At 35.7% G+C, this 15,657-nt stretch overlaps 1 long non-coding RNA gene across 4 annotated transcripts in view; it reads right to left on the bottom strand.

Moving 5' to 3' along the window:
* LOC119870790 overlaps positions 1 to 11,600 on the bottom strand; it is a 65,435-nt gene extending 53,835 nt beyond the window's left edge. For all 4 annotated transcript variants that reach the window (XR_005356358.1, XR_005356357.1, XR_005356356.1 and 1 more), the window contains exon 1: positions 11,416 to 11,600. This is a non-coding gene — a long non-coding RNA (uncharacterized LOC119870790). The remainder of the gene's footprint in view (positions 1 to 11,415) is intronic.
* Positions 11,601 to 15,657: the final 4,057 nt, after the last annotated feature.

The raw sequence follows: 15,657 nt of genomic DNA, 5'->3' as shown, positions 1-15,657 counted from the left end.
AGAGAAAATGTGAAGGGAAGATGTACGGCAAAGGAAGAAGGAAGAGAAAACAGAAAGAAAGGGGTCCAATACCTTTATAAAATATTGTAAAAATGTATTACTAAAAAAGTGAATAAAATATAAAATCTGTGATTTTTTTTTATTACTAGGTTTAACAGACATAAAATTAACCTGCTAAATTGCTATAAATACTTCTAGCTGCTTTCTCTCAATTTCAGTATTTATCTCGTTGCAAACAGTTCAGGGACTGGCTCATTGAAAGTTATAAACTTCAAAATAACTTGTATGTGTCTAAGTACAAATAGACTTTTATCATGGTTACATTACATGTACATTAACTCATTTTTTGAGTGGGTGTGTGAGTTACTCAAAAGCAAATAGCTATTGAGTAATTATAGCAGAGGAAAATCATGTAATGTTAGGTATACAGATTGAGTGATGTACCTGGGGTTTTCGTTTGTTTTTGTTTTGTTTTATTTTAGCCTTTTACAGACTCATGCTTTGAAAGTTGCTTCGTAATATGATGGAAAATCTTATATGAGATTTCAAAAAATTTCATTTCTTTGCTAACAATAGGATATTTTATATTTATAATTGCATTACTTTCTCTATGGAGTGCTTGTTCGTGCTCTGTGCCGCTTTTTCTTTTTCTTTCTTTCTTTTTTTTTTTTGGACAGATCTTTAAAAGTTGATTGGTAGGGATTCTTTCTATATCATGCATCAACTTCTTGTTTGTAATTTTCTTTGCAAATGTTTTCCTAGTTTATCGTTGATCTTAAAATAGAAGTTAAACATTTTTTATTTGGCCCAAGTCTACTGTACTTTTTGCTGTTGCTTCCTACCTTCTTATCATGCTTTAACAAGTCTTTTCTGTATCTAAATTATAAAAGATCTTCTCCAAAGGCTTTTGTTATTGGTCTTCTCCTCCAATTTACACACGAATCTAGTAGGTATATTTTTGTGTTTGATGTTACTTAAGAGATTGTGAGTTATTCCTAATTTTATTTCCAAATGCCAAGCCAATTGTTGAATAATCCATCTTTCCCTCTCGGGATGGAAATTCAACCTTTATGAAATATACAATGCACACAAGCATGGATAAATCTTGGGAATTTCTAATCTTCTAATGATCTATCTGCTGATTTTTTATCTGCAACATGCTACTTTAATTACTGTAGCTTTACAGTAAATTTTGATACCTGACAGAGCAAGTCCTCTCTCATTATTCTTATTCACAATTTTCTTGCCTACCTTAGTGTATTTATTCTTTCAGTTAAAAGTTATTATCAAGTTGTCAAGGTTTAAAAAAATACACTAGGTTTTTGAAGTGAGTAGCACTATGTTTATAAGATGATTTGGGGAAAATTGACATCTTTACAATTTTTAGTTATCCCATCCAGGAAGGCAATATCTTGTCAACAATTCAGGTCCTATTTTATGTCTTTCAGGAAAATGTTATTTTTTATGAGCCTTATATATTCCTTTTTTAAGTTTTTTCTATGTATTTCATAACTTTGAGTGCTATTCTAAATACGCTTTTAAGATGATAAAACTGGTTATTTGTTGTATAAAAAAGCAAAGCTAACTTATATCTGGCTACCTATAATACTCTTTTGAGAGTAATAGTTTTAGTAATTTTTCAATTAATCCTCTTGGAAATTTTAGGTATGTGAATATAATATCATTAATTTCTAATCACTTTGTTCCTGTCCAATATATACCTCATTTTTTTCTTATTGCAATGTTCAAAAACTTCAAAGTAATGTTGAATGGTACAATAAGGAAACATAAATGAAAAATAAAAATTAAATCTCATAAATATATATGATGCTCCACCAATGCATTATAACAAAAAATATTCTGTGGTTTAAAAAGATGAATGAGCGCTAGACTAGTTCATTCAAATGCATTCAGGTGGCCACTACACACTGCTTGAATGGGGGCTCCTTCCCTTCATTAAGGACTGTAAGTACTGAGGATTAAGTTAGGACACTTAAACTTTAAACTTAGGACAGTTTAAAGAAGAGACGAAAGTGATCAGGATATTTTCTCCCCATCTCTGCATGTTGCATGTAGTAGAGGGTGACATGGTTGTTAATAAATCAGCCTAGGTCCTTGTGTCCTTGAGAGATAATCTACTACACATAGACACCTTTTATGTCCCTTTTATATTAATTTTTCTATTACAAAATTTTCACTAATAGCCCTCTTCCTTGATCCCACAGTCTAATTCTGTGCCACCTTCTCAGAGTTGAATCCACTAATGTCTTCCAACAGCAAATTCACTCAATCCCCATCAGTCCTGTGTTCATCATTCTATAAGCAGGAAATGTATAGAAAGTTTTACAGCCAACATGACTAGATTTTTAAAGTCACAGCTTCAGTCATATTTCTCAACATCTTCCTCATAAGCACCAGGTTCAAGGTTTGATTCCTGGAGAGTGAGGTCTTTGGGCACAGGTAGGTCGCTGAAAACCTCATATTATCCATATATCTCTTTATTTCTGCACCCTTTCATAGGTGCTGTGTTTGTAGGGATATTTGTATAACATTTATACTGAGACAGTCTACTGCCTTTGCCTTAATCAGTTAGCATCCTATTATGTTGGTAGCACACATCCATTGTTCTGATTGTAGAGCCCATTGCTGGTGGCATTACACATTGTTTGAACATCATGAATGTTTGGCTTGGTTCCTCCTGTAAATTAAAACTGCTAGACATTACTTCTCTCTTCTCTTTCTTTCCTTGCTTTTTACTTCTCTCTTCTCTTCAATGACTATTTCTTTTCATAGGACCAGCCAGAGTTTCCTTCCCTTTGGTCTTAAGGGAACACCACATTTATAACTTTGTTGGACAGACCTAAAAGGACCACCATAATTTTGGTTCTTCCAAATTTACAGCACACACACACACACACACACACACACACACACAGTATACATTTGAAAAACTATTCTTGCATATCAGAACTTTAAGTATAAGAAATCTGATTTGTATATTAGTTAGATTTTGCTGTGCACCACAAAACTTTGTAGCTTTTACAATAATCATTTTCTTTAGCTCATAATTCTGTAGGTCAGTTGGATGTTTCCTCTGGTCTGGGTCAGGGCTATGGTGCTCTGGCAGATGGGTGCTTATCAGTTGTTGAATTGACTGGAGGATGGAGTGCCTCCACCTCTTCCACATGCCCTCCCATCCTCCAACAGGCTAGCGTGGAGTCATTCACATAGTGGTCTCACAGTTCTAAGTACAAGAACACAAGTCCTGAAGTGCAAGCTCTTTTTAAACTTGTGTCATGTTTTCTAATACCCATTGGCCAAAGAAAGTCAACCAACCAATGCAAAATCAAGGGGTAGGAAAACAGATTCCACCTCTTGATGAGGAGATTCACAGCATCACATCTCAATGGTATAGATCATAAGAAGGTAAGCATTTGGACCCATTTTTGTAATCTATAATTGACAATTGCTTTCTACTTTTTTTCTTGAAAAGATAGTCCAAACAAAAAAGGAGGAAAAAAATCACAATTTATAAACACAATGTGAAATGTACTTTGCTAGGTACTAAATGACATGCATTCAAGTGATTATCATAAAGTTGGCATTATTAATACTACAATGAGAATACTGAAGCTAGCCCTCAGTGTAGCCCTTCAGGAAATACTAAACTGAGCAAGGATTTACACCTAGGTCTTACTGACTTCAAATTCCACACCTTTCCTACAGTGAGTACAATATTCTCCTAATAGTAGATAAAGGCAAAGATTCTTTTTTTTTTTTTTAATATGTCCCAGGGGAGCCCAATCCTAGTTGTATTCATCTCACTCAAAACTGGGAACTACTCTCTGGTTAATTTTCATTTTGTAGTTCTAGGAGTAACAGTGAAGATGAAAACTCAGAAATTTCCACTGTGAATGGAACTACATTAAGGGTTTATTGTAAATTAGAGTGAGCAGACATATTTTGACCCAAATTATAGATATGTGTTCCCAGGACCATGAATTACAGGCAATTTGCTCACATTATAGTAATAAAGCTATATGCTTGGTGAGCACATAAATCACTGATAATGATGTGTAAAGCATGGTGTTTACAAATAAAGAGGTGCTGTTGCATGACAGATTTTGTTCTTGATATCCTTCTTTTATTCACTGATTTGGCCATCCTCTTTGGGCAACAGGCTTTGAGGAGGGAGGAAAAAAAGCAGAATATCATATGCAAATATGATCCCGCAGATAGAACCAATGTATGTTAATAGAAAGCATGACTTCAAAGTGTAAATAGTCTAACAAGAATGGGCCTTAATGTCAACCTTCTGGGGTATTTTGCACAACTTCATCTTACATATGTACTACTACCATTCTGAAGTGGTTTTTATTTTTTCAGTTATTGATACGACAGAAAATATTTACCTGACACCTTCCATGTGCTTATTCAAGATGCTGTAAGGTGTCATGACATTTTCACCCTAAACTAGAAAACTTATAATTATAAAATATTTATAATTACAATGCTTGGAAAATCAAAAAATAGTTTGTTTCTCAATTACCTGAGTGAAAAGGATAGATAACAAACTAACAAATGATAATACATTAAGGAAAAAAAGAAGATTTTTTTTTTAAAGAATGAAAAATTTTTTAATTGGAGTTCAATTTGCCAACATATAGCATATCACCCAGTGCTCATCCTGTCAAGTGCTCCCCCTCAGTGCCCGTCACCCAGTCACCCCAACCACCTGCCCACTTCCCTTTCCACTACCCCTTGTTCGTTTCTCAGAGTTAGGAGTCATTCTCTCATGTTCAGTCATCCTCACTGATATTTTCACTCATTTTCTCTCCTTTCCCCTTTATAACCTTTTACTATTTTTTACTATTACTCAGTGATATAAAATGGACATTGAACTTCTAAAATAAAATACGTGTTTATTACATGACTTGGGGTTTTGAAGAGGCCCTCTGCCTCTCCTCAAAGGCAGATACTTTAAAATCTTGACTCATACATTGGTGGGTGTGAGTTCCTATTTATCTAATCCATGTTGATGATCAGACAGGGGAAATTACATGCAGGAGTCCTGAACTAATCATTGCTATAGGAAAGAATGGGAAGGAACGTTGAACCTCTTCCAGAAATAATACATATTCTGGTAAACTACGTCACTCATAAGTAATTAGTCTTTCCAAAGATATACATGAGGATCATAGATTACAGAGCCCCCTTATAATGGGAACTGAACTACAGTTACCTCCTGGGTCTATATTCTTAGGGAATTAAACATCAGAGGCAACTGATACCCAATGAAAGAGGGACTATGGGACACTAAGAATCTAGCAGCTAAAGGGGTTATTTCTTCCTTCCAGGAACAACATTTTGTTGTTTGGTTGGCCAGGGAGACTTTGACATTTTAATGGGATGGGGAAAATAATTTTCCTATTATATTTGTCCCAAGTGAATGGGAGCAGAGGCTCTGCTTAAGTAAGAGGAGCAAGCTAATCTTTATCATAGGTATAGCATTTAAATAAGATGTCCTTTATTAACCGAAGTAAAATGAAGTTGATTAGTACTGAGTATGATTGACAAAATGAAATTTAGTCTCAAACAAGATATTCTAGGTGCACATGTTTAAAAAAATTGATATAAATAAAATTGTTTCCTGAAATTAAAATAAAAAAGATGGGGTTATCATTTACTTAAGCAATTTAACTCTGATAGTGGGGCAAAATCTCCCCAATTTAGAGGTAACCACTGTCACAGTAAAGGACAGCAGAGATTCAGATAGGATAACTTGTGGAGAGTTTACACAGGTGGTATTTACTGAGGTATGAATAGAACTTAGTGAACCTACAACGAATAATAAATTGTTCTGGAACTAGTAACATTTAGCCATTGCCATCCATAGGTCTGAAGGGTGAAAGGAGGGAACTTGAGTAAAGGCAAGGAAGCTGTGTGAAGAGGGCTTTTTGTTCAGGGAGCAGTGGTGTCATGGGGACAGGAACATAAATACTCTGATTTCTTTTTCTTTTTCTTTTTGCGATTGAATATCATTTTATTTTATTTTATTAATAATAAATTTATTTTTATTGGTGTTCAATTTGCCAACATACAGAATAACACCCAGTGCTCATCCCATCAAGTGCCCCCCTCAGTGCCTGCCACCCAGTCACCCCCAACCCCTGCCCTCTTCCCCTTCCACTACCGCTAGTTCGTTTCCCAGAGTTAGGAGTCTTTATGTTCTGTCTCCCTTTCTTATATTTCCCACACATTTCTTCTCCCTTCCCTTCTATTCCCTTTCACTATTATTTATATTCCCCAAATGAATGAGACCATATAATGTTTGTCCTTCTCTGATTGACTTATTTCACTCAGCATAATACCCTCCAGTTCCATCCACGTTGAAGCAAATGGCGGGTATTTGTCATTTCTAATGGCTGAGTAATATTCCATTGTAGACATAAACCATACTCCTCCTTTCCTCCAATCGTTCAGTACTGCCTCCTATCATCTGAACCCAGCTGGAAACCAGAAAACCAGGGAGCCTCATTGATTTATTACACAGGAGCCAGCGTCTCAATCCCAAAAGATTTACAAGAGGTGGAAGGTGGGTCTGAAGTGAAAAATGAAAAGTAACAAGCATTCAGCTTTAATTCCACCATGGCAGTCAAATGCCACAGGGCTGTGGAGTTCAATCAAGGACTTCAACTTCTCCAGACTCTCACATACTTCTGGGCTCCAGACAATGAATTCTGAGTGTGCTTTCCCTTTGTTTTCTTCATCTCTCCCATCACTGTAGCATAAAAGACAAACTATCCTTTGTTATACACCTGGCTGCCCTTTTATCTTCTTGACCTCTAATTCCAGAACAACATTTTAAACAAAAAGACCTTGACTTTTTGAAAGATGATGTTTGCCTTTCTCTGTCTTCAGGATCCTTTGGACTACGGCTCTAGAGGTCTATCCCATCACAATCCTGTCTGTCGAGTGTATTGCCGTTTTGGATATGGTTCTTTGCTCTTTCCAGGGCCTGGAGAGACTATGCCAAGAGACCTACCTTGTAGCTTTGGTAGGCCTGTTGTTAATCCAATTTATTCCAATCTGTGAACTTGATTTTTTTAATCTTTGCAATGTGCATAATAATACCTGCCTTATTTTCCTTACATAGAAAAATAAAGTACTTTGTGCAAAGGTCCTTTGTAAACCATAGTTAACTGTAAAATATAAACAGGCATCTTTGATTATTTTTTACAGCAAGCAGGAATAATCACTGCAAACCAGTTAACCATGCATGGATCATTCACAAAATCATAACATGTTGCCATTGAATAGGTCAACTTTAACTGTCTTTTTCAGAATAACCATTTCTCCTCATGTGAAATGTCACAGGACTCAACTCCATCTGTTTATTATTTATTTATAGCTAAGTACCCAATCTCCAAGAAACTGGAGATTCTGAAATGAAACATGACATTCAACTCAAGTGTTGTTTTTCTCTTTTTGCTGACTCTTCTTAAAATTATAAACTTCCTAACAACCTCTTGGTATTCTACATACCTTTTATGGCAAGTTCCAGTATCAATGATATGCAGATGATTCCTACATTTATATATCTTTCTCACATTTTGAACAGCAGAGACGTATATTCTCCTGTGTACTCTACATCTCTTTTTGGATATTCTGGCACTTTGAACTCTCCAGTTCTCAAACTATATTCATCCTCTTGCCTTTATTCTCCAATTTGCTTCTTCTGGATTCTTGTTTCAATGGATGATAACATCAGTTGCCGAAATAGGAAATCTCTTCTCCCTCACCCTCCACATCCAATCACTCATTGAATCTTATTTTTTTAAGAATCTTTATTTATTTGAGAGAGAGAGAGAGAGAGATTTCAAGCAGGGAAGAATGTCAGAGGGAGAAGGAGAAGCAAACTCCCCACTGAGCAGGGAGCCTGATTCAAGGCTGGATCCCAGAACCCTGAGATAATGACCTGAGCCAAAGGCAGATGCTTAGCCAATGAGTGACCCAGTCAACTGAGTCACCCAACCATTTTATTGGGTTATTTGTCTTATCATTCCATAAAGTTAAATCTTATTTTTAAAGACAAGTTTGTGGGTTTTATTTATTTGTGTGTGGGGGGAGGCTGGGGGAAGGAGAGGGAGAGAGCATCTCAAGCAAATTCCAAGTGGAGTGCAGAACCTAAGGTAGGGCTTGATCCCATGACCCTGTGACCATGACCCCAGCCAAAAGTAAGAGTTAGAAGCCTAATTGACTGTGCCACCTACCCACCCCTAAAGTCAAGGTTTTTTGAAATATACTTTATATGCAAAAATTCACACCCATTTTAAATGTATGGCTTAATTAGTTTTGATGAACATGTGCACCCAGGTAATTATGTCCCTAGTTAAGATAATAAAACATTTCCATCATTCCATCTCCTTTTAACCCATTGTAGTCAATTTACCCCTTTCTTCAGTATCAGGCACTACCGATCTCCTTTCTATCACTATTGATTAGTTTTTTTCTCATTATATATGTATACATATATATATGTGTGTGTATACATATAACATATATATATACAATCATATAGGACACATAATCTTTTATGTGTATGTGAGGTTTAGCTCAGATGAGTGTTTTTTAAATTCTTCCATGTTATCGTGTATATCAGTAGTTCATTTTTTTTTTTTTTAAATGCTGGGTGGTGTACCATTCTATAATAATGTAACAACAGTTTATACATTCCTTGCAACGTTGATGGATAATTTGAGTGTTTCTAGTATTGATAATATAAATAAAACTGTTGCAAAAATTTTCATCCAGATTTTTGTAAGCATATATTTTCATTTAGGGGGTAACATGTTAAACATATATTTAGCTTTGTAAGAAACTATCAACATGTGTTCCAGAATGGATGTATGATTTACACTCCTACCAGCAAATGAGAATTTCAGTTGTTTCACATCCTCATCAAAACCTGGTACTAACCATATTTTTAATTTTCACCATTCTAGAAGATGAATAATGGTACTTCATTGTGATTTCAAATTTGAATTTCCTTGTGACTAATGATGTTGAGAATTTTCCTTTTGCTTTTTGACCATTCTTCTTTTTTGTTTGTTTGTTTCTGATATCTGTTCAACTGTATGCCCTGCATTTTATTGGATTGTTTATCATTGAGTTTCAAGAGCACCTTAAACATTCTTGATGCAGAATGCAAATATTTTCTCTCGACCTAAGGCTTGACTTTACATGTTCTTATTGGTGCCTTTTGAAGAACAGAAGATTTCTTTCCTCCCTCTTTGCCTCTTTTTTCCTTTCTCTCATTCTTTTAAATTATTTAGAATTTAAAAGTATGGAATAATGTCACCATTTAAAAAGATAGTTTAATTTTAATATAGATGTATTTTATTTCTCTTTATTACCTTATGGCATTGGTTAGAACCTCCAGTAAACTGCTGATCATAAATGATAAGAATCGACATCCTTGCTTTGTTTTCAATTTAAAGGAAAATGTTCTCTGTTTTAGCATAAGTTATGATGACGCCTATAGATTTATTATGTATATGCTTTATTAGGTTGAGGAAGTTTCTTACTATCCCTAGTATGTAGAAGCTCTTTATCATGAATGAATGAGCATCAAAATTGGTTAGGTGTCTTTTCCTATGCCTACTGAAATAATATATGTTTTTATTTATTTTATTAAAATGGAGAGCTAGGGCTGCCCTGGTGGCTCAGCAGCCTTTGGCCCAGGGGTGGATCCTGGAGATGGGGGATCGAGTCCCATGTCGGGCTCCCTGCATGGAGCCTGCTTCTCCCCTTGCCTGTGTTTCTGCCTATCTCTCTCTCTCTCTCTGTGTGTGTGTCTTTCATGAATAAATAAATGAAATCTTTAAAAAAATGAAATAAAATGGAGAGCTAGGGGCACCTGGGTGGTTCAGCTGGTTAAGTGTTCAACTCTTGATTTCAGCTCAGATCATGATCTCAGGGTTGTGAGATGGAACCCTGAATCAGGGTCCACACCCACTGTGGAGCCTGCTTAAGATTATTAAGATACTCTCTCCCTCTCCTTTTGTCCCTCCCCTCCCCACTCTGAACATTCTCTCTAAAAAATAATAATAAATAAATAAATAAAATGGAGAATTACACTGATTTATTCCAGAAGATAAGACAACCTTATGGCCCTGGAATAAACTGTAATTGATATGGATGGTACTTTTTATATATTGCTGGATTGGATTTGCAAATATTTTCTTAAAGATTTTAAACACGTATTGATGAGGTATATTGATCTCTAATTGTTTTGTCTGGTAATGTCATTGTCTTGTTGCAAAATCAGGATAGTTCTGGCTTCATACAAGGAGGTAATCACTGAGATTTTACTTTTTCCTCTTCGAAGTGGAAATTAAGGAATCAAAAGTGTGGACATTTTTAAGGTTTTTGATATATATTATACCAAATTGCCCTCCAGAAAAACATACCAATTACCTTCCCACAGCAATATATAACATCTCTTTTCCTATATCTTCCATAACACCATGAAATATCATTAATTTTTTAAATGAAAGATGAAAATGATCTCATATTAATTTAAATTTCTGCTGAGTGAAGTAAGTCAATCGGAGAAGGACAAACATTATATGCTCTCATTCATTTGGGGAATATAAATAATAGTGAAAGGGAATATAAGGGAAGGGAGAAGAAATGTGTGGGAAATATCAGAAAGGGAGACAGAATGTAAAGACTGCTAACTCTGGGAAACGAACTAGGGGTGGTGGAAGGGGAGGAGGGCGGGGGGTGGGAGTGAATGGGTGACGGGCACTGGGGGTTATTCTGTATGTTGGTAAATTGAACACCAATAAAAAATAAATTAAAAAAAATAAATAAATTTCTTTGGTCACTAGTGAAGGAGAATATTATTTTATATATTTATTGTGATCATTTGCATCTTATTGAGAATTGAGTGTACACATTCTTTATACTTCTCATGTGTATTCTCCCTTTTTTTCTGATTTAGAAGAGCCACTTATAGATTAAACATATCTTTAATATGTAGAAAATATTTTCCCAGCTTGTTATTTTTCTCAACTAAAAACATTAAGAACACAGATAGAAGTAATCTAAAACTATCTAACATGGCAATAAAGGGTCTCTATATACAGGGACCCTTTCAATTAGAATCTTAGTTTCAACAATTGCATCCCTGGATGCATAGGTTAACTTTTCTTTGTGAAAATAAATTAATGAATATGCATTTTTGAAAAGAGATATAAAGACCCATGATAGAACTTGGCCTCAGGTAATATAAGGAGATAAGGTTTATCTTTGACAGCCTCACCCCAGCCCAAACTTATTCTTCCCAGTCCCTTTTTATCAATTTCTTCTGTCAGTACCACCATCCACCTCAGCCATAACCCTCCATACCTGTCTTTTATGGAAAAGCACCTCCAAGTCACCACTCTCCTACTTTGTCATTCCATGACTGCTGTCTTGACCAAGGACTATGCACAGTAAGAGACTCCAGGTGAACATGCTAAACAAAAGTTTCCTTTTAGGTAGCGTCCATACTTTCACGGTTGCTCCAGCAAAATTTCTCAGGAGCAGTATGGTATCGCTGAAAGAGCTGGACTTAGCACCACCAGAAAGTCTGAATTTCACAATCATGGCTCCTCCCTTGCTCTTGAGATCTTAGATAAATAATTTAGAAACTCTGGGTCCCAGTTTTCTTATTTGTAAAGTGAGGAACGTGACACCTGTCTTGCCAATGTTACAACTTTTTTGGGAACATAAAATAATGTAATATGAATAATATAAAGACATATACAAAGGGATTGTAATCACATCTCTCAATCCATCAACATACTTCCTTAATGGCCTAAGAATTGGAAAATATATACAAAGCCAAAATCAGGTAACAGGATTTAGGGTCACTCAGATTTATACTACTAATTTTTGATGGCCTTAAAATCTTGGTTAAATAAGTCAGTTATTACTAACTTTCTAATGAACATTATTTCACCATAGCAAACTCTGACTTCTTGTTGATTAAGTCTGCAGGCACAATTTCCACCTGTCCCTTTTGATGGGAGTTTCTTACTCAGCCCAGTTCTCTAGCACAGTGGGAAGCTATCTTATTAGACTTCTTTTGCTTTCCCAGATAATAATTATGAGCACTGGGCAAGATAGAAGACCTCTGACATGGAATTATTCCAGAGGTCTATTGACTACTTGGAAGTACCACTGTACAAGTAGCCACATAGGTCGGTTGGATAGAGATCATTCTCCTATTATTTAAAGAAACTCATTGGTATAGAAACAGAACTCAAATCTTCACATGTTACTTACCATATTGATATTCGGAATCTATGCCTTGCCTATCTTGCCTGGTTGGCTCATTCTCAAAGCTATGGCACGCTAACTGGTTTCTAAAATACTCTCACCATTCAGGGCTTAGTCCTTAACAGCAGGACCCAAACGACTTTGGGAGCTACATTCTAAAGTGTTCCTTATGGCACCTGGCTGGCTCAGTCAGTAGGCATGGGACTCTTGATCTCAGGGTGCTGAGTTCAAACCCCACCCTGGGCATCGAGTCTAACCAAATAAATAAGAGCTCCTAGCATCACTATTTATCATCTCATTTATGGTCTTATCTCAGCTTTCATTCTTGATTAAGTACTTTTCTTTTGCTCTTTGCCTACAATAAAGTCCTTACCCTTGGCCACACTGCCTCAGTTGGTTTTCAAATATCGCCAATTGAAGTTTTCTTTTAATTTCCCTGAATGCTAATGAGATTGAATATATTTTTTCTATGTTCATTGGCCATTTACGTCTCCTATTTTGGAATGTACCCATTGAAGTCTTTTTCTTGGACTGACTGCCACTTACTTATTGATTTGTAAGGTTTTCAAAATACATATTCTAGAGAATAGACTTTCTGGTTTTATGCATTGGCAACGACTTCTGCCTGCTTGTGGCTTGTTTTTCTGTTTATGGAATCTTGATATACAGAGTTTTCAATTACACTTTGGTTGAATTTAGTAAAGTTTCCTTTTATGGTTACTGCTACCATTCTCTGTATTTTTTTAAATTAAGGAAAGATGAGTTTTGAAAGTATGTACAGTTAAGAAGATTGGTTACATGCCCCACGTAAAAGAAGCAGGAAAGCTACCTTCTCTGTGTTTTCATCCTCAGTGTCTTTGTAGCCATGAACTTACCTCTTGTTCACCATAGTAACATTCATGGAGTCCAAGGCCTGATGATCCATGGCAGAATCATCACCCTCCTCAGCTAAGGCCTCTTGAGGTGCTTTGCTTCTATCTTTCTTCCATCTTAGAGCTTGCTCATAGTGATCTTCTAGTCATCATGTCATACCTTAAAGATTTTCACTTGCAGCCTTTGGACTGGCAGGAAGTTTTCATCTTCTCTTTCCTTTTTTACATCCTGGTTCTTCAACCCCAAGGACTTGTCTCTCTTTGAGGATGACATTGTTGAGCAATATACATTTTTCTTCTCTCTTGGCTTATAGTATGCCAGGTTTCTCTCCTCTCTTCCTTTTCATTCTTTCCCTTTTTTCCTCTATATCTAACAATTTTAAAATCAGTGGTACTTTACCATTTGGGGATTCCTGGATTTTAGAAATCTACTGATCTACATCTCAAGAAAAACACATATGTGCCAATAAATACACTTTATATAGGGTATGCTTCCATTATTTCACTGATCCTCACAATCGTCTTTTTAAACACTACATCATATTCATTCTATAGATGTGATCAAGGCTCAGGGACCTTAAATGTCACAGAGATGAAAACTGAGTTGGCAAATGGTATGGTTCAAGGTAGACCATGATGCATCAATAATCGAACCTGTGGTTCCATTGCTAATTGCAGAAGTATTGATGTGGCAAATTGGCATATGATAGATCACAGTGATGATGAGCCTCACCAACAAACTATGTCTAGTTGCACACAAGAGAAAAATGAATGTGATTCCTGGAGCAATGACATCAATTTACACACCATATTTTAGCATTGATCTTTCCATCATAGTATTTGTGGCCATTGATGACATTGTTTTCTGTATACTTGCACGTATTATCTTAAGCTTCTTTTACATATAAAACCAACCTATCTCATTCCTGTTCAAATATTATATTCTCATGGTAATCAAGGGAGCATGTTTTATGGGCAAGGATTTAAGTCAGATGCAGTATTATCTTCCACTCAGACCTTCATTCATTTGTTGTTGTAGCAACGGGTTTACCTGGATTATTTATATATAATATAATCATTAATTAAGTCATAAAGAAAAGGTGTAAAAAATCTCTTTCAAGATTAGATGTAAAAAAATGTGAAAGAACATTTAAAGAAAACCAAAATATAATAAATTTCCCTGGGATCATAAAATCTTGAGAACCAGTTAATGGAATTTCCCTGGGAAATCAGGGTTACGGCTTATAAACTAGCTTCTAATCTATTTACTTTTACTTTCACTTGAGATTTTAAATTGTGTTATAGACATGTTTCTCTTTGAGGACAGTGATGCAGCAGTAAGACAAGCCCTGGGAAGTTTCTGGCAGTGGTGCAGGGTTTAGATTATAAAAGTGAGGAAGGCTGGATGCTTTCTGTTGAAATAGACTGTTAAGAACTTTGTCAAAGAATGAACTCTTACTGTAACCCACACCTCATTTGTCACCCTGATGGGCTGAGGAAAAGTGACATTTACAAACTGAGAATGAAAGCACATCCATTTCACCAGTCTGACACCCTGATATAATAACTATTTACCTTGAGAAAGAGGCACGGAGATTTCCGATTCTTGTGAATCTTCTCACTTTGGCACTTATTTTCTCACTCTGTCAAACAGCCCCAGATTAATGGAACAATTTGTCCAACAAATCATATTAGTAGAATGCGCAGAGGGTAAAGAGAGAGAGGCGGGGGAGCAGAAAATTTTTACTCATTCATAGCAGTGGTATCTCTGCAAATAAAAATGTAGTTATGCCTGACATTTACAGAGGGACAATGTGAAAGGGAAAGAATGTAATGACTTTGGGCAGTGGAGAGATCATTTTGTAAGAACAGTAGTGCTCAAAGGGGAATAAGATAAAGTTACACATAACATCTAGATTGAGCTTTCTTCTAGAACATATTTGTCAAACACAGCAGGATCTGCCTCTGTCAAAAAGAAAAGAAAGAAAGAAAAAAGAGTTTTCCATTAAAATTAAGTACCTTATGCTTTCTATGTTATACAGATATGCTTCTTCCCAGTCGATATTTGGGAAGTCTCAAAAAGTTCCAGGAGCATAGTATTACAAAAGAGATGATTCAGTACCTCCGAAAAGACCATAAGTACAGGGCTTCCCTAAGGGGCATGTGATTAGGATTGAGTTTGTTAATTCTGGTAGGCAGAAATTCACATTTCAAAGGCAAAACATAAAGATAGAATAATCAGTCAGGATTCTATAATTCATATGTTTCGTGTCTTTGTGCCAGAAGTTTGAATGAATATTTAGAATCGAGAGCCAATGAATATTGGCTACAACAAATATGTTTATTGAAATATATGTTGCCTATTGCTTTTCTTTGCACACACAAAAAATTATATAATGCCACATTTTCCCACTAACTTTCAAAGGACGTTCAAAGTTGGCTGTGATGTTCATTT

This window comes from Canis lupus, chromosome 3 (genome assembly GCF_011100685.1).
Source record: "Canis lupus familiaris isolate Mischka breed German Shepherd chromosome 3, alternate assembly UU_Cfam_GSD_1.0, whole genome shotgun sequence".
In the NCBI taxonomy this organism is placed as follows: domain Eukaryota; kingdom Metazoa; phylum Chordata; class Mammalia; order Carnivora; family Canidae; genus Canis; species Canis lupus.
Note: the sequence above shows the minus strand (reverse complement) of the source record. Positions and strands in the feature narration are given on the sequence as shown.